The sequence below is a fragment of the Bombina bombina genome, chromosome 4 (assembly GCF_027579735.1).
Source record: "Bombina bombina isolate aBomBom1 chromosome 4, aBomBom1.pri, whole genome shotgun sequence".
NCBI classification, from domain to species: Eukaryota; Metazoa; Chordata; class Amphibia; order Anura; family Bombinatoridae; genus Bombina; species Bombina bombina.
The window spans coordinates 690,609,768-690,630,015 of record NC_069502.1 but is presented as its reverse complement, the minus strand read 5'-3'; the positions used below and the strand labels follow the sequence as shown (position 1 = coordinate 690,630,015).

The following is a 20,248-nucleotide window of genomic DNA, read 5'->3' as shown; positions in this document are numbered from 1 at the left end:
GATCATGTCAATATTTGTAAATATTGACACTGATCAGTGTGGATCTCCCTCCCTCTCCTCACTTGCGATTTTGTTGGAGAGAGAGAGAGACCTGTTTTTAGCAGAGAGAGAGAGATTTATTTCTTTTATTTGTTAAAAAATATAGAATCAAAGGCTCTTTTCAGAGCCATTAACCCCTAGCTTGCCAGTGATCACTATAAATCACTGGCATTAGCATAGCTGCACTTTTTTTTGCTGTCTGTGCATTTTTTTAGGGGTCAATTTTTGTTGTTGTAATTTTTTAAAAATCCAGATGCTCTTTTCAGAACCATTTAGTTAATTTAATTTTCAGAGCCATTAACCCCTAGCTTGCCAGTGATCACTATAAATCACTGGCAGTAGCATAGCTGTACTTTTTTGCTGTCTGTGCATTTTTTTAGGGGTTAATTTTGTTGTTGTAATTTTTTAAAAATCCAGAGGCTCTTTTCAGAACCATTTAGTTAATTTAATTTTCAGAGCCATTAACCCCTAGCTTGCCAGTGATCGCTATAAATCACTGGCAGTAGCATAGTTGTACTTTTTTGCTGTCTTTGCATTTTTTTAGGGGTTAATTTTGTTGTTGTAATTTTTTAAAAATCCAGAGGCTCTTTTCAGAACCATTTAGTTAATTTAATTTAATTTTCAGAGCCATTAACCCCTAGCTTGCCAGTGATCGCTATAAATCACTGGCAGTAGCATAGCAGTACTTTTTTGCTAGTTTATTTAGTTAATTAATTTAGTTAATTCATTTAATTTAAAAAAAATGTAGTAAATTTTTTCTGTGACAGATACAAAAATGTCACAGAAAATATATAGTGCTGAGGAGGCGTATGCCATCCTTGCGTCAGAGTCAGATGCCTCTATGTCAGACTCAGACCCCAATTTTGACCCTGCCATATGCTCAGATACATCACTAGATGCAGTCTCAACTGATAGTGATGTATCTGTGGCTGCTAGACCCCCTACCAGCCCCCCTGCTAGCCCCCCTGCCAGAAGGAGGCGTGTTGCTGCCATTGCTGCTGAAGAGTGGGTAACACCTCATCTCCAGAGGCCAGATATCCCACCCTTCACAGCAAATGCTGGCATAAATATAGATGTGGCAGGTTTTAGCCCCCAGCAGTTTCTGGAAGTGTTTTTGGGCGATGATGTATTGGGGAACATTGTCGCCCAAACTAATTTATATGCCCATCAGTCCCGTGCTGCAAAGCCTGGAACATATTTGGCAAAGCAGCAATGGGCCCCCATCAATGTGCCAGAATTCAAAAAATTCTGGGCATTGACCATGCTGATGGGCATCATAAAGAAACCCTCCATTCGCTCCTACTGGAGTACTAGCCCCATCTGCTCTACCCCCATTTTCTCCCAGATTATGTCGAGGAAGAGGTATGAAATGATTCTGCATTTCATGCACTTCAGCGACAACAGCCTGTGCCCCCCTAGGGAGCATCCCCAATTTGACAGGCTGTATAAAATCCGCCCCCTGATAACCCACTTTTCTGCCAGGTTTGCAGAGGCTTATACACCTGGAAGGAATATATGCGTTGATGAATCCCTAATGAAGTATAAGGGAAGACTGGGATTCAAGCAGTTTATTCCTTCCAAGCGCTCCAGATATGGGGTAAAGGTGTATAAGCTCTGTGACAGCGAGAATGGGTATACTCAGGCCTTCCGGGTGTATGAGGGAAAGGATAGCCACCTTGACCCTCCAGGTTGCCCAGAACATATGGGAACCACTGGCAAGATTGTCTGGGACCTGATATTACCCCTAATGAACAAAGGGTATCACTTGTACTTAGACAATTTTTATACAAGTGTCCTTTTGTTCAAGCTACTGTATTGCTTTGATACAGTAGCTTGCGGTACAATTAAAAAGAACCGCGCAGGTTTCCCAGGACAGCTTGTACGCACCCGGCTACGAAGTGGGGAGACCTCAGCTCTGTGCCAAGAGGAGCTGTTGGCACTTAAGTACAGAGACAAGAAGGATGTATACCTTCTTACCACCATCCACACAGAGAGGACGGTGGCGGTTTCTGTACGTGGCAGAGCTGAGATCATAAGGAAGCCAGTGTGCATCAAGTCTTATAACCGGCATATGGGTGGGGTTGATCTGGCTGATCAGCTGCTGCAGCCCTACCTAATTATGCGGAAGACAAGGGCCTGGTACAAAAAGGTTGCAATTTACCTAATGCAGATTGCAACCCACAACGCTTTTTTATTGTTCAAAAAAGCAAACCCCAGAGTTAAAAATACTTTTTTACAGTTTCAGCTCCAGATTATTACGGGGATTTTGTACCATGATGCACCTGCTCCCCGGGCGGTGATGGGAGAGAGCAGAGTTGGGGCTACCCATTTTATTTTTAAAATCCCCCCTACTGCCGCAAAGCAGAAACCACAAAAAAAAATGCAGAGTCTGTACCAAGAGGGGGAAGAGAAGGGACACCATATATCACTGTCCTGATTGCCCTGGACCGCCTGCACTCTGCATTGGGGACTGCTTCAAGCGGTACCATACAATGGTCAATTTTTAAAAAAATAAATACATTTGCTGTTATATATATATATATTTTTTTTTTTTGTTATGTTTACAGTTAGATGTTTTTTTGGTTTTTTTACTTTTACTGTGCCAGATTTTTACATTTCACTACTCTATTTTTCTCTAAAATTGGGCCTGTTTTTTTTTTTAACCAAAACCCCTGTCAAACCTATGCATGGGGGACATAGGTGTTCTCAGGGTGCCTTGCAGAAAACAACCTGAAGTATGTTTTTGTAATAACTTACAACAGTCTCTCCTAAATCATAGTCAAAAAGCAATGTGTCTGTAAAAATGAAAGTTGAAAAATTACCACCATACAATTTCTCCAATTTTTTGGGCTAAAACGGTTGCTTCAAAGGCATCAAAGCACACCATATACAATACCTTGGGATGTCAACATTTAAAAAATATACACTTACAATGCAATAAATAAAAGTGGGGTATGCGATAGGCCCCAAACTAAAGATAGGCCTATCAGAAGAAATACTCTCATTTTTAATAACTAAAATCACAAGTCATAAAATTGTAACATAACCTTCCCAAAATCCTGGCAAACCTATGCATGGGGGGCATAGGTGTACTCAGGGTGCCTTGCAGAAAACAACCTGAAGTATTCTTTTGCAATAACTTACAACAATCTCTCCTAAATCATAGTCAAAAAGCAATGTGTCTGTAAAAATGAAAATTGAAAAATTACCACCATACACTTTCTCCAATTTTTTGGGCTAAAACGGTTGCTTCAAAGGCATCAAAGCACACCATATACAATACCTTGGAGTGTCAACATTTAAAAAATATACACTTTGAATGCAATAAATAAAAGTGGGGTATGCGATAGGCCCCAAACTAAAGATAGGCCTATCAGAAGAAATACTCTCATTTTTAATAACTAAAATCATGTAACATAACCTTCCCAAAATCCTGGCAAACCTATGCATGGGGGACATAGGTGTACTCAGGGTGCCTTGCAGAAAACAACCTGAAGTATTCTTTTGCAATAACTTACAACAGTCTCTCCTAAATCATAGTAAAAAAGCAATGTGTCTGTAACAATGAAAATTGAAAAATTACCACCATATACTTTCTCCAATTTTTTGGGCTAAAACGGTTGCATCAAAGTCATCAAACCACTCCATGTATAATACATTGGGGTGTCAACTTTTTAAATATAATTACATTTATGGAAAACAAATAAATTGGGGTATGTTAAAAGACCCCCAAAAAAGACGATAGGCAAAGAAAATATGTTAAATGTGAAAAAAAATCACAAACACATGTCAGACATTTGGCATTGCACCGCCCAAACAAGCCACCAAACCTATTCATAGGTGGTATCACTGAACTCAGGAGATGTTGGTGACCACATATTGGTGTCTTCTTTGGTAGGAAAACATAACAGGAGCTGTGAATCCATGTCTAAAGTACAATGTATGTGAAAAATAACACAAAAAAATGAATGCCCAATAGTTTGACAAAGACTAGTGGTTGAATTAGTGTATGGAAAGTGTTAAAATACCTGCATTTGAAATACCCTAGGATGTCTACTTTTCAAAAATATATGGTTTGATGGGGGTAAATTACATTGTCCGGCTTCAGAAATGTCTTAAATAGAACATGGGTGCATGGGATGTGAAAATGGGAAGTGTAAAAAATGGAATGCGCTTCCTAAAAATAAGGCCTTCTAGCCCCCAGAGAACCCGACACACCTATACATGGGTGGTATCACTGTACTCAGGAGATGTTGTTGAACACATATTGAGGTGTTTTTTGTCAGTAACACATAACAGGAACTGAGAATCCATGCCTAAAGTACAATGTGTGTGAAAAATAACACAAAAAAATGACTACCCAAAAGTTTGACAAAGACTGGTGGTTAAATAAGTTCATGGAAAGTGTGAAAATACCAGCATTTCAAATACCCTAGGGGGTCTACTTCTCAAAAATATATGGTTTGATGGGGGTAAATTTCATTGGCCGGCTTCAGAAATGTCCCAAATAGGACATGGGTGCATGATGACCGATGTGAAAATTCCAAGTTAAAAAACTGGAATGCGCTTCCTAAAAGTAAGGCCTTCTAGCCCCCAGAGAACCCAACACACCTATACATGGGTGGTATCACTGTACTCAGGAGATGTTGTTGAACACATATTGAGGTGTTTTTTGGCAGTAACACATAACAGGAACTGAGAATCCATGCCTAAAGTACAATGTGTGTGGAAAAATAACACAAACAAATGACTACCCAAAAGTTTGACAAAGACTGGTGGTTAAATAAGTTAATGGAAAGTGTTAAAATACCAGCATTTGAAATACCCTAGGGTGTCTACTTTTCAAAAATATATGGTTTGATGGGGGTAAATTCCATTGGCCAGCTTTAGAAATGTCCCAAATAGGACATGGGTGCATGATGACCGATGTGAAAATTCCAAGTTGAAAAACTGGAATGCGCTTCCTAAAATTAAGGCTTTTTAGCCCCCAGAGAACCCGACACACCTATACATGGGTGGTGTCACTATACTTAGGAGATGTTGTTGAACACATATTGAGGTGTTTTTTGGCAGTAACACATAACAGGAATTGAGAATCCATGCCTAAAGTACAATGTGTGTGAAAAATAACACAAAAAAATGACTACCCAAAAGTTTGACAAAGACTGGTGGTTGAATTAGTGCATGGAAAGTGTTAAAATACCAGCATTTGAAATACCCTAGGGTGTCTACTTTTCAAAAAATATATGGTTTTATGGGGGTAAATTCCATTGGCCAGCTTCAGAAATGTCCCAAATTGGACATGGGTGCATGATGACCGATGTGAAAATTCCAAGTTGAAAAACTGGAATGCACTCTCTAAAAATAAGAGCTTTTAGCCCCCCGAGAACCCGACACACCTATACATGGGTGGTATCACTGTACCCAGGAGATGCTGCTGAAGACATATTAGGGTGTTATTTGGCAGTAACCCTTAATATTATCAGTAAATGTATTCTTAAATTGATATTTTGTCAAAAAATCAAATTATTTTTTTTTCCCCCCCAAACTTTGGCATAGATTGGTGGTAAAATGGTTGCATGAAAAAAGTCAAAATACCCCAAGTTTAATACCTTAGGTTGTCTTCTTTTAAAAATATATATACATTTGAAGGGTTATTCAGGGATTCCTGACAGATATTGGTGTTACAATGTAACTATCGCCAATTTTGAAAAAACATGGTTTTGAAATAGCAAAGTGCTACTTGTACTTATTGCCCTATAACTTGCAAAAAAAGCAAAGAACATGTAAACATTGGGTATTTATAAACTCAGGACAAAATTTAGAAACTGTTTAGCATTGGAATTTTATGGTGGTTGTAGATGTGTAAGAGATTTTGGGGCTCAAAGTTAGAAAAAGTGCATTTTTTTTTCCTCATATTTTATATATTTTTTTATAATAAATTATAAGATATGATGAAAATAATCATATCTTTAGTCCATTTAATGGCGAGAAAAACAGTATATAATATGTGTGGGTACAGTAAATGAGTAAGAGGAAAATTACAGTTAAACACAAACATCGCAGAAATGCAAAAATAGCCTTGGTCCCAGATGGTCAACAAATTGAAAAGTGGTCTGGTCACTAAGGGGTTAAATCATGAAAGTTTTTTTTTGTACTTGACTGTCCTTTAATTCTCTGTGGCATAGATTCAACAAGGTTTTGGAAACATTCCTCAGACATCTTAGTCCATATTGACATGATAGTATCACGCAGTTGCTGCAGATTTGACGGCTGCACATCCATGATGCGAATCTCCCGTTCCACCACATCCCAAAGGTGCTCTATTGGATTGAGCTCTGGTGACTGTGGAGGACATTGAAGTACAGTGAACTCATTGTCATGTTCAAGAAACCAGTTTGAGATGATTTGAGCTTTGTGACATGGTGCATTATCCTGCTGGAACTAGCCATCAGAAGATAGGTTCACTGTAGTCATAAAAGGATGGACATGGTCAGCAACAATACTCAGGTAGGCTGTGGCGTTTAAACAATGCTCAATTTTTACTAAGGGGCTCAAGTGTGCCAAGAAAATATCACCTACACCATTACACCATCACCACCAGCGTGAACTGTTGATACAAGACAGGATGGATCCATGCTTTCATGTTGTTTACGCCAAATTTGAGACTTATCAGACCAGACGTTTTTTCCAATCTTCTATTGTCCAAGTTTGGTGAGCCTGTGAGAATTGTAGCCTCAGTTTCCTGTTCTTAACTGACAGGAGTGGCACCCGGTGTGGTCTTCTGCTGTTGTAGCCCAACTGCTTCTAAGTTTGATGTGTTGTGCGTTCAGAGATGGTATTCTGCATACCTTGGTTGTAATGAGTGGTTATTTGAGTTACTGTTGCCTTTCTACCATCTCAAACCAGTCTGCCCATTCTCCTCTGACATCAACAAGGCATTTTTGTCCACACAACTGCTGCTCACTGGATATTTTCTCTTTTTCAGACCATTCTCTTTAAACCCTAGAGATGGTTGAGTGTGAAAATCCCAGTAGATCAGCAGTTTTTGAAATACTCAGACCAGTCCGTCTGGCACCAACAAACATGCCACGTTCAAAGTCACTTAAATCCCCTTTCTTCCCCATTCTCATGCTCGGTTTGAACTTCAGCAAGTCTTCTTCACCACGTCTAGATGCTTAAATGCATTGAGTTGCTGCCATGTGATTGGCTGATTAGGAATTTGTGTTACCAAGCAATTGAACAGGTGTACCTAAATAAAGTGGCCGTTGAGTGTATATACTGTACTGTGTGTGTGTATGTATGTGTATGTATATATATATATATATATATATATATATATATATATATATATATATATATATATATATATATATATATATATATATATATATATTATATATATATATATATATATATATATATATATATATATATATATATACACACAACTTTAACAGGTAAGTCCAGCACCTTTCTTAATGCTATTTTTTCAGCAACCTTTTTTCAGATTACAGCAGTGCACGATCACTGAGTGGGGTCTGCCAGCCCACATTTAAAGATATGGAAAAAGCAAGATAGCGTCAGCACTTCTTCATATAAAATTTCACTTTATTGAGGTTTCAGACAAAGATAAAAACAGCGACGTTTCGAGTCAACACAGACCCTTAGTCATGCAATGGATTATGGGAAAAAACACCTTCTTTTATAGCACCTGTGTATCAATTAACTTGATTTGCCTACATATAATCAAAATGCCATTTTGGAATTTTTGACCCCTAACAGGTCAGAATGATTAGTGAATAATCTTTGTATCTAAATTACAATTTTTCTTATGATGCAAGGTTTATATTTGGTGATTTTAACCCAAGACTATGTTACAACATATGTGATACAACCCACATTTTTAAAAACATATCATACAAAGTTACAAAACTATTTTACACTAATACTTATAAAAACAAATGAAGATCATAGTCTTTGTTTAGACCATTCGGACTGAGTGTTTTTAGATGCTGTATCCACCATACCTCTCTTTTCTTTAACAGTAACTCTCTGTTACCCCCTCTCCTTTGTTTTGGTATGTGGTCAATTATTTGGAATCGTAGCTGGCTAACTGTATGTCCAGCATTGATAAAATGTGATGACACAGGTAGTGTCATGTCCTTACATCTGATGGAAGATTTATGGGCACTTATCCTATCCTTGATAGGGTTAATGGTCTCTCCCACATAGCCCCGCCCACATGGACATTTCAGAATATACACTACATAATCAGTATAGCATGTATATAAGCCTTTAATTTCACGTTTCTTGTTATCATTTATTTGTGCTATGTATTTCCCCTTAATCATGGAATTACATTGGGCACAGTTAAGGCAGGGGTATGATCCTTTGTTAGCTGTTGTAAGATAGTTTATGGTATCTTTCTTATTGGTACCTACATCAGATTTTACAACTAGGTCTCTAATATTTTTGACCCTCTTAAAGGAATTAATTGGTGGTTTTTTAAATTCCTCAATGTGTGGATTCGTTTTGTTCAATATATACCAATGTTTTTTAACAATTTTTGTGATATTATTACTAAATTGATTATATGTTGAAGAAAAAATAAGTTGTTTTTTATCAATCTGCTTTTTGTTTTTGCTTTTATTAGATGTTACATCATTTGGTTCTCTAGTTTTTAATTTAACTGTTTGTTCATTAGTGGTTATGACAGCTTGTGGGTAACCCCTATCTAAAAATTTCTTTCCCATTTGTTTTAATCTTACTTCTTGTAGATCTTTTTCTTTTACATTACGCATTGTTCTTATAAACTGACTCTTGGGGATGGCGTTAAATACCCTATCTGGGTGGTAGCTGTCAAAATGAAGCAATGTGTTACGATCTGTTGGTTTACAGTATAGATCCGTTACTAAACAGTCATCTTTTTTGTATACCAAAGTATCAAGATAGCTTATTTTGAACTGTGAGTGGCTGATTGTGAATTGCAAACTTGTTGTACAATTGTTTAATTCCTCCACAAAGTTCTCAAGGGACTCCAATGTGTCCCCCCCATATGCCAAATATATCATCTATGTAGTGTTGACTCGAAACGTCGCTGTTTTTATCTTTGTCTGAAACCTCAATAAAGTGAAATTTTATATGAAGAAGTGCTGACGCTATCTTGCTTTTTCTATATATATATATATATATATATATATATATATATATATATATATATATATATATATATATATATATATATATATATATATATATATATAAAATCACATTATATGTGGACATCTTACTATCACACCTATATGAGCTTATTGGACACCCCATTACAAAACCATGGGACTCATCCCTCTGTTTGCTAGCATAACAACCACAACTCTTCAGGGAAGGCTTTCCACAATATTTCGGAGTGTATCTGTTGGAATTTCGCCCATTATGCCAAAAGAGCATTTGTGAGTCCAGGCAGTGATGTTGGTTCGAGAAGGTCTGACATTGGCATTCCAGTTCATCCCAAAGGTGTTTAATGAGGCTGAGGTTAGAGCTTTATGCAGGCTACTTGAGTTCCTCCACGCCAAACTCACCAATCCATATCTTCATGGTCTTCTCTGTGTACACAGGGGAACAGTCAAGCTAGAACAGGAAGGGACCTCCCCAAACTGTTGCCACACAGTTTGAAGCACCCAATTGTCTAAAATGTCTTTGCATCCAGTATGATTAATATAATTCTTCACTGTAACTAGTCCAAACCATGAAAACTGCCCCAGACCATTATTCCTCCTCCACCACACTTTATAGAAGCCACTATATATTCTGGTAGGTAGCGTTCTCCTAGCATCTGCCACAAATAAATTCTTCTATGAGACTGCCAAATAGTGAAGTGTGATTAATCACTCCAGAGAACACGTTTCCACTGCTCCAGAGTCCAGTGGTGGCATCACTTATCCGGAGTGTGGCCCGAATGCTGCTGTACAATGTTGGTTTCATGTTTCTAACAAAACATGTTGTCTTGAAAAAGGCTTGATGTAGAGCCTAAACTTCGACCCCTGACTTTTATTATTATTATTGAAGAATAAAGAGTATTTGTTTTAAATCCTCTTAGTGCCTTTTTACCAAAGATAAGTTGTATGATGAACCTAAGGATTGCACTCATGTTATGAGAATATTCAACAGGATAGAGTGCTTGGCTACACACACACACACACATATATATATATATATATATATATACACACACACACATATACAGAATATTATTTTAATAGCCTTTTAACATAACAAACCTCCACATGTATACAATGGTAAATCGTGGCCGGACTGTTATCCGACTGACGCTTGTCCAACGGACAATATTCCGAAAGACATTTATCCGGCTGCTGGGTGAGAATGAAGCTTAAAAATCACGGTTTTATTACATTTTTAATAGTGGACTGACAAAAGACAATTAAATCAACTTATATATAACATATTAATTATAATATATAATATTATAATTATAATAATTATATTATATGTTAAAAGTACATTGTGAGGGTAGGGACCCATGGATAGGTTCCCAGAGGCGGTTGCGGCGCCCGAGTCACTGATTGTAACAGAACATTTTGGATCGTATCTGCCCTCGGCCGAATGTATCTTGATTTATTTAAGTAAATCTTATATATTATGTGCTATTGCCTTTAAAAAGTCTAATCTTGAGTATTGACTGTATTTTTCTAAAACTTTCATTATCCTGTTGTTTATGATTTCATTTTTTTTTTTTGGTTTTCTCAGTTCAACTCCAGAATCAATTTTTTCAATTGTTAACTCCCATTCTGCTTGTTCTTTTCTTATTTTTGAAACTAGTCTGCAAATGCTTGGGTGGGTTATAGACATTCGTTGGTCAAATGCTCTGTGCCATCCTTCTAGAGAGTTGTTTGTTCTAGGTAACCCTAGTTTTGTTCTTTCAAAAGTGTTCCACATCGTAATATCGAAAGTAGGTTTTCTTCTTGTACCTTGTTGTAGTTTGCCTAAAAATTCAGATAAAATGTTACTGTTTTGTTTTTCTATTGCTTTTACAAAGTCATTAAATGTTTCAACTACATCTTCCACTGGCACAAATGCTAATGCTTCTAAGCATTTTATGATCAGAGCATTTTTTTCATTATTATACCATATTTTTAAGCCCAAAGATTGTATTTTTCTCCACAGGCATTGGGAAAATGGAAAAAGCATCCATAAATTATTGTATTTTGTAAAAAAATTTGTCATGCAATTTATTGCTGCTCTTTCAAAATCTACTGTAATTGATAAAGGATTGATATCTGGATTTTTTTCTTTTATAATACTAAAAATTAAATTATAAGTTTCCTGATTTTTATTTTTTGAAATGCAGTATACTAATGGTATGGTATGGTTATCTTCTATTAAAACATGTATTGTATACAACTGAAAACCTAAAGGAGCTGAGTCAAATGTTCCGTCACAGAGCCAGTGTTGTTTTTTTGAAAGAAGATCTACATTTTTTTTAGTAGACAGAATGATTAAATTTTCACTTTCGTACATGATGAAATCTTCTCCTCTGGTTGTTTTTCTTAAATCATCATTTAAAATGTTTCCATTTGGTGTTGTTCGATGTCGACGTACCATTCTAGCAAGAGTTTCTTTTTTAGGTAGAGCTCCTGCTGCTTCAAGGGGGAAATTAGATGTGCAATTTTGTATTATGCTTGATGTTACTTCTGAATTTTTAGCAACTTCTTTTATTTTTTCAATTGTTTTCATAGATAAAATTCTTGCTGCATTAGGTGGATGTGAATGATTTGATGCATCTTTTTCAATTATATCATTAATGGTTTTTAGCCTTCCTCCACAAAAACCTTTTTTTTCTCCAATATGTTACATTTTCTTTTTTTTTGTCTACAATGTATGCATAACCTTCATATAACATTTTTCTTCCTCCTTTACACGTCTTTATGAACTCCATTTTTTTAATTTGATATGTTTTTTTTAAATTTATTTATTTAAGTGTTTGTGTTGTTTTTTTACCTCAGTAGCCACAATATATATTTAAATTCTCCACTTTTTTACTGATGACAATTACGCAATTGCATGATTGTGCTGTTCGGCGTGCAGTTGGAAGCAGTGTATCTCGGACATATGTCTGACGGACGAATGTGCTTCGGCATTTTGTCCGTCGGAATTTTGTCCGAGCGCCATGGTAAATAATATATAATACTACACATTTTACTACTACAATTTAATAGCATGTATTTTTTTTAATCAGGTCAGGTTTAATAATGCATAGGCAAAATGGTAAACTTTTTTTACATGGAATTGTAACTGTGCCAAGGATTGCTACTTCATTACATCATATTTAACATACAATGTTCTCATGCAAGTCCTGTGAAAATATGTAACGTGAATGAAAGGTTCATTTCAGTGCAATTATTTCCTTGCTCAGCTTCTATAAGGACAATATATATATTTTGGAATTGTCACTAAGCTGGCCTAAAATATTTTACAACATTTTTTTTAATTAGCTCTCCTTCTTGGAAATTGCCACAGCATGTGAATAGCTCTGCTTGCATGTACAGCTTAACCAGAAATCACAGCTCACTGATACATTTTTCCGTACCGTCAAATAAATGTTATTCATTGTTTATGCAATATGAAAAGCAAACAAAAAAAAAAAAAAGACCAGTCCTGCTTTCACTCAAAAAAAAAAAAAGCTGACAGATCCAATCACTTCACAAAGAGGACTGACAAATGCATTTCAAGCGTCACAAGAAATCATTTAGGTAACTGTATGTTTATAAATGTTATGTGCTCATGTGACAAAGCGAGGAACAGCGGAAACCTTTCAGTCGTTGCCCTTTCTGAAGCTTTACCAGTTTTGCTACACTAAAAGACTACAAAATATAACATTGTAGAAAATTGCACAGTGGTTCTTGTCACTCTATTTGACAATGGGTGACACAAATAATTACCCTTAGGTTCTTCAACAAAAATTGAATAATCTGGCCTTACACTAGATTTGTTAAATGCTTTGTGACATTTGTACCAAATGAGGAATCAAAATATATTTATAGGGACATAAACAATGGTAGTATAGTGGGGACAATCTCTGTGCTTACACAGGTGCTGAATGCTAAAGGGACAGAAAAGTCAAAATTAAACCTTTATAATTCAGGTAGAGAATATAATTTAATTTATCATTTTTAACTTCCCAATATACTTATGTTATTTAATTTGCTTAGTTCTTTTTTTATCCTTTGTTGAAAAACATACCTAGGTAGGTTTAAGATCAGCAATGCAATACGGGGAAGTAGCTGATGATTGGTAGCTGCACATATATGCCTCATCATTAGTTCACCCAATGTGTTCAGCTAGCTCCCAGTAGTGCATTGATGCTCCTTCAGCAAAGGATACCAAGAGAACTAAGCAATTTTGAAAATAGAAGTGAATTGGAAAGTTGTATAAAATTGCATGCTCTACCTCAGTCATGAAAAAACCTTTTGGGTTTCATGTCCCTTTACACGTGCGTGGCATATATTTTAAAAAAAAGCACAGATCGGCGCAGATGCACATGGTGTCAATCAAATGTTAAAGGGACATGAAACCCAATTTTCTTTTGTGATTTAGAAAGAGCATACAATTTTAAACAACTTTCCAATTTTTTACAGACTGTGAATGACAGCATGAGCAAGAACAAAACGCGTTGGGAAGAGGCACTGAGTGTCTACCGCCGCACTGCCTTGAATACACCCGATCCCATCTGATCTTGGAAGTTAAGCAGGGCCAGGCCTGGTCAGTACCTGGATGGGAGACCGCCTGGGAACACCAGGTGCGTTAGGCTTCCCCCCCCCCCATTTTTAAAGCAGTAAAGCATGCGTAATATTTATTGATATTAGCAATATTCATTGAAACAACTGTATCTTGAAATTAGTAAAAATTAGATGTCCATTGTATTAAAGATAATTACTGTATCTTTTTTAAAGACAGACAGACAGACAGAGGGGCAGGAAACTCTTTATCCGTGTATACTTTTTGTCATGAGTCAGGGAGTTATTCTGGGCCTGTACTGGTATTATTGATTAATTTATTTATATATTTGCGGTCTAAATTTTAACCCTGTTTTAACTCTTCAATTTTTTACAGACTGTGGATGACAGCATGAGTAAGAACAAAACGCGTTGCTTTATTCTCTTAATATCCTTTGTAGAAAAGCCTATCTAAATAGGCTCAGTAGCTGATGATTGGTGGCTGCACATAGATGCCTCGTGTAATTGGCTCACCCATGTGCATTAATATTTCTTTAACAAAGGATATCTAAATAATTAATCAAATTAGATAATAGATGTAAATTGGAATGTTGTTTAAAAACAGAATTTATGTTTACCTGAGAAATTACTTTCTCCAACGGTGTGTCCGGTCCACGGCGTCATCCTTACTTGTGGGATATTCTCCTCCCCAACAGGAAATGGCAAAGAGCCCAGCAAAGCTGGTCACATGATCCCTCCTAGGCTCCGCCTTCCCCAGTCATTCGACCGACGTAAAGGAGGAATATTTGCATAGGAGAAATCATATGATACCGTGGTGACTGTAGTTAAAGAAAATAAAATATCAGACCTGATTAAAAAACCAGGGCGGGCCGTGGACCGGATACACCGTTGGAGAAAGTAATTTATCAGGTAAACATAAATTCTGTTTTCTCCAACATAGGTGTGTCCGGTCCACGGCGTCATCCTTACTTGTCGGAACCAATACCAAAGCTTTAGGACACGGATGATGGGAGGGAGCAAATCAGGTCACCTAGATGGAAGGCACCACGGTTTGCAAAACCTTTCTCCCAAAAATAGCCTCAGAAGAAGCAAAAGTATCAAATTTGTAAAATTTGGTAAAAGTGTGCAGTGAAGACCAAGTCGCTGCCTTACATATCTGATCAACAGAAGCCTCGTTCTTAAAGGCCCATGTGGAAGCCACGGCCCTAGTGGAATGAGCTGTGATTCTTGCAGGAGGCTGCCGTCCGGCAGTCTCATAAGCCAATCTGATGATGCTTTTAAGCCAAAAAGATAGAGAGGTAGAAGTTGCTTTTTGACCTCTCCTTTTACCAGAATAAACAACAAACAAAGAAGATGTTTGTCTGAAATCCTTTGTAGCATCTAAATAGAATTTTAGAGCACGCACTACATCCAAATTGTGCAACAAACGTTCCTTCTTTGAAACTGGATTCGGACACAAAGAAGGCACGACTATCTCCTGGTTAATGTTTTTGTTAGAAACAACTTTCGGAAGAAAACCAGGTTTAGTACGCAAAACCACCTTATCTGCATGGAACACCAGATAAGGAGGAGAACACTGCAGAGCAGATAACTCTGAAACTCTTCTAGCAGAAGAAATTGCAACCAAAAACAAAACTTTCCAAGATAATAACTTAATATCCACGGAATGTAAGGGTTCAAACGGAACCCCCTGAAGAACTGAAAGAACTAAATTGAGACTCCAAGGAGGAGTCAAAGGTTTGTAAACAGGCTTGATTCTAACCAGAGCCTGAACAAAAGCTTGAACATCTGGCACAGCCGCCAGCTTTTTGTGAAGTAAAACAGATAAAGCAGAAATCTGTCCCTTCAAAGAACTTGCAGATAATCCTTTCTCCAAACCTTCTTGAAGAAAGGATAGAATCTTAGGAATTTTTATCTTGTTCCATGGGAATCCTTTAGATTCACACCAACAGATATATTTTTTCCATATTTTATGGTAGATTTTTCTAGTTACAGGCTTTCTGGCCTGAACAAGAGTATCAATGACAGAATCTGAGAACCCTCGCTTTGATAAAATCAAGCGTTCAATCTCCAAGCAGTCAGTTGGAGTGATGCCAGATTCGGATGTTCGAACGGAACTTGAACAAGAAGGTCCTGTCTCAAAGGTAGCTTCCATGGTGGAGCCGATGACATATTCACCAGGTCTGCATACCAAGTCCTGCGTGGCCACGCAGGAGCTATCAAGATCACCGATGCCCTCTCCTGATTGATCCTGGCTACCAGCCTGGGGATGAGAGGAAACGGTGGGAATACATAAGCTAGGTTGAAGGTCCAAGGTGCTACTAGTGCATCTACTAGAGTCGCCTTGGGATCCCTGGATCTGGACCCGTAGCAAGGAACCTTGAAGTTCTGACGAGAGGCCATCAGATCCATGTCTGGAATGCCCCACAACTGAGTAATTTGGGCAAAGATTTCCGGATGGAGTTCCCACTCCCCCGGATGAAATGTCTGACGACTCAGAAAATCCGCTTCCCAGTTTTCCACTCCTGGGATGTGGATTGCAGACAAGTGGCAGGAGTGAGTCTCCGCCCATTGAATGATTTTGGTCACTTCTTCCATCGCCAGGGAACTCCTTGTTCCCCCCTGATGGTTGATATACGCAACAGTCGTCATGTTGTCTGATTGAAACCGTATGAATTTGGCCTTTGCTAGCTGAGGCCAAGCCTTGAGAGCATTGAATATCGCTCTCAGTTCCAGAATATTTATCGGGAGAAGAGATTCTTCCCGAGACCAAAGACCCTGAGCTTTCAGGGGTTCCCAGACCGCGCCCCAGCCCACCAGACTGGCGTCGGTCGTGACAATGACCCACTCTGGTCTGCGGAAGCTCATCCCCTGTGACAGGTTGTCCAGGGTCAGCCACCAACGGAGTGAATCTCTGGTCCTCTGATCTACTTGTATCGTCGGAGACAAGTCTGTATAATCCCCATTCCACTGACTGAGCATGCACAGTTGTAATGGTCTCAGATGAATTCGCGCAAAAGGAACTATGTCCATTGCCGCGACCATCAAACCTATTACTTCCATGCACTGCGCTATGGAAGGAAGAGGAACAGAATGAAGTACTTGACAAGAGCTTAGAAGTTTTGATTTTCTGGCCTCTGTCAGAAAAATCCTCATTTCTAAGGAGTCTATTATCGTTCCCAAGAAGGGAACTCTTGTTGACGGAGATAGAGAACTTTTTTTCTACGTTCACTTTCCACCCGTGAGATCTGAGAAAGGCCAGGACAATGTCCGTATGAGCCTTTGCTTGTGGTAGGGACGACGCTTGAATCAGTATGTCGTCCAAGTAAGGTACTACTGCAATGCCCCTTGGTCGTAGCACCGCTAGAAGGGACCCTAGTACCTTTGTGAAAATTCTTGGAGCAGTGGCTAATCCGAATGGAAGTGCCACAAACTGGTAATGCTTGTCCAGAAAGGCGAACCTTAGGAACCGATGATGTTCCTTGTGGATAGGAATATGTAGATACGCATCCTTTAAATCCACCGTGGTCATGAATTGACCTTCCCGGATGGAAGGAAGAATTGTCCGAATGGTTTCCATTTTGAACGATGGAACCTTGAGAAACTTGTTTAGGATCTTGAGATCTAAGATTGGTCTGAATGTTCCCTCTTTTTTGGGAACTATGAACAGATTGGAGTAGAATCCCATCCCTTGTTCTCCTAATGGAACAGGATGAATCACTCCCATTTTTAACAGGTCTTCTACACAATGTAAGAATGCCTGTCTTTTTATGTGGTCTGAAGACAATTGAGACCTGTGGAACCTCCCCCTTGGGGGTAGCTCCTTGAATTCCAGAAGATAACCTTGGGAGACTATTTCTAGCGCCCAAGGATCCAGAACATCTCTTGCCCAAGCCTGAGCGAAGAGAGAAAGTCTGCCCCCCACCAGATCCGGTCCCGGATCGGGAGCCAACATCTCATGCTGTCTTGGTAGCAGTGGCAGGTTTCTTGGCCTGCTTACCTTTGTTCCAGCCTTGCATTGGCCTCCAGGCTGTCTTGGTTTGAGAAGTATTACCCTCTTGCTTAGAGGATGTAGCACTTGGGGCTGGTCCGTTTCTGCGAAAGGGACGAAAATTTGGTTTATTTTTAGCCTTGAAAGACCTATCCTGAGGAAGGGCGTGGCCCTTACCCCCAGTGATATCAGAAATAATCTCTTTCAAGTCAGGGCCAAACAGCGTTTTCCCCTTGAAAGGTATGTTAAGCAATTTGTTCTTGGAAGACGCATCCGCTGACCAAGATTTTAGCCAAAGCGCTCTGCGCGCCACAATAGCAAACCCTGAATTTTTCGCCGCTAATCTAGCCAATTGCAAAGTGGCGTCTAAAGTAAAAGAGTTAGCCAATTTGAGAGCATGAATTCTGTCCATAATCTCCTCATAAGAAGAATCTTTATTGAGCGACTTTTCTAGTTCATCGAACCAGAAACACGCTGCTGTAGTGACAGGAACCATGCATGAAATTGGTTGTAGAAGGTAACCTTGCTGAACAAACATCTTTTTAAGCAAACCCTCTAATTTTTTATCCATAGGATCTTTGAAAGCACAACTATCTTCTATGGGTATAGTGGTGCGTTTGTTTAGAGTAGAAACCGCCCCCTCGACCTTGGGGACTGTCTGCCATAAGTCCTTTCTGGGGTCGACCATAGGAAACAATTTCTTAAATATAGGGGGAGGGACAAAAGGTATGCCGGGCCTTTCCCATTCTTTGTTTACAATGTCCGCCACCCGCTTGGGTATAGGAAAAGCTTCGGGGGGCCCCGGGACCTCTAGGAACTTGTCCATCTTACATAATTTCTCTGGAATGACCAAATTCTCACAATCATCCAGAGTAGATAACACCTCCTTAAGCAGAGCGCGGAGATGTTCCAATTTAAATTTGAATGTAATCACATCAGGTTCAGCTTGTTGAGAAATTTTCCCTGAATCTGAAATTTCTCCCTCAGACAAAACCTCCCTGGCCCCCTCAGACTGGTGTAGGGGCACTTCAGAACCAATATCATCAGCGTCCTCATGCTCTTCAGTATTTTCTAAAACAGAGCAGTCGCGCTTTCGCTGATAAGTGGGCATTTTGGCTAAAATGTTTTTGATAGAATTATCCATTACAGCCGTTAATTGTTGCATAGTAAGGAGTATTGGCGCACTAGATGTACTAGGGGCCTCCTGTGTGGGCAAGACTGGTGTAGACGAAGGAGGGGATGATGCAGTACCATGCTTACTCCCCTCACTTGAGGAATCATCTTGGGCATCATTTTCTCTAAATTTTGTGTCACATAAATCACATCTATTTAAATGAGAAGGAACCTTGGCTTCCCCACATACAGAACATAGTCTATCTGATAGTTCAGACATGTTAAACAGGCATAAACTTGATAACAAAGTACAAAAAACGTTTTAAAATAAAACCGTTACTGTCACTTTAAATTTTAAACTGAACACACTTTATTACTGAAAATGTGAAGAAGTATGAAGGAATTGTTCAAAATTCACCAAAATTTCACCACAGTGTCTTAAAGCCTTAAAAGTATTGCACGCCAAATTTGAAAGCTTTAACTCTTAAAATAACGGAACCGGAGCCGTTTTTATATTTAACCCCTATACAGTCCCTGGTATCTGCTTTGCTGAGACCCAACCAAGCCCAAAGGGGAATACGATACCAAATGACGCCTTCAGTAAGCTTTTTCTATGTATCTGAGCTCCTCCCACATGCATCTGCATGTCTTGCTTCCCAAAAACAACTGCGCAATAGAGGCGCGAAAATGAGGCTCTGCCTATGATTAGAGAAGGCCCCCAGTGAAAAAGGTGTCCAATACAGTGCCTGCCGGTTATTTTACATAATTCCCAAGAATAAAATAACTCCTCAAAACTATGAAGTATTAAAAATGCTTATATATCAATCGTTTTAGCCCAGAAAAATGTCTACCAGTCTTTAAAGCCCTTGTGAAGCCCTTTATTCTTATTTAATAAAAATGGTTTACCGGATCCCATAGGGAAAATGACAGCTTCCAGCATTACCAAGTCTTGTTAGAAATGTGTCATACCTCAAGCAGCAAAAGTCTGCTCACTGTTTCCCCCAACTGAAGTTAATTCCTCTCAACAGTCCTGTGTGGAAACAGCCATCGATTTTAGTAACGGTTGCTAAAATCATTTTCCTCTTACAAACAGAAATCTTCATCTCTTTTCTGTTTCAGAGTAAATAGTACATACCAGCACTATTTTAAAATAACAAACTCTTGATTGAAGAATAAAAACTACATTTAAACACCAAAAAAACTCTAAGCCATCTCCATGGAGATGTTGCCTGTACAACGGCAAAGAGAATGACTGGGGAAGGCGGAGCCTAGGAGGGATCATGTGACCAGCTTTGCTGGGCTCTTTGCCATTTCCTGTTGGGGAGGAGAATATCCCACAAGTAAGGATGAC

General features: G+C 38.6%; 1 protein-coding gene and 1 non-coding gene across 2 annotated transcripts in view; one reads left to right on the top strand and one right to left on the bottom strand.

The window, feature by feature from the left end:
- The window catches only part of SLC16A10 (solute carrier family 16 member 10), a 256,305-nt gene that overhangs the window by 133,915 nt on the left and 102,142 nt on the right, over positions 1-20,248 (bottom strand). The window lies entirely within an intron of this gene.
- On the top strand, positions 13,749-13,867 carry LOC128658302 (5S ribosomal RNA). Its single transcript, XR_008402147.1, has one exon. It is a non-coding gene; the product is annotated as a 5S ribosomal RNA (ribosomal RNA).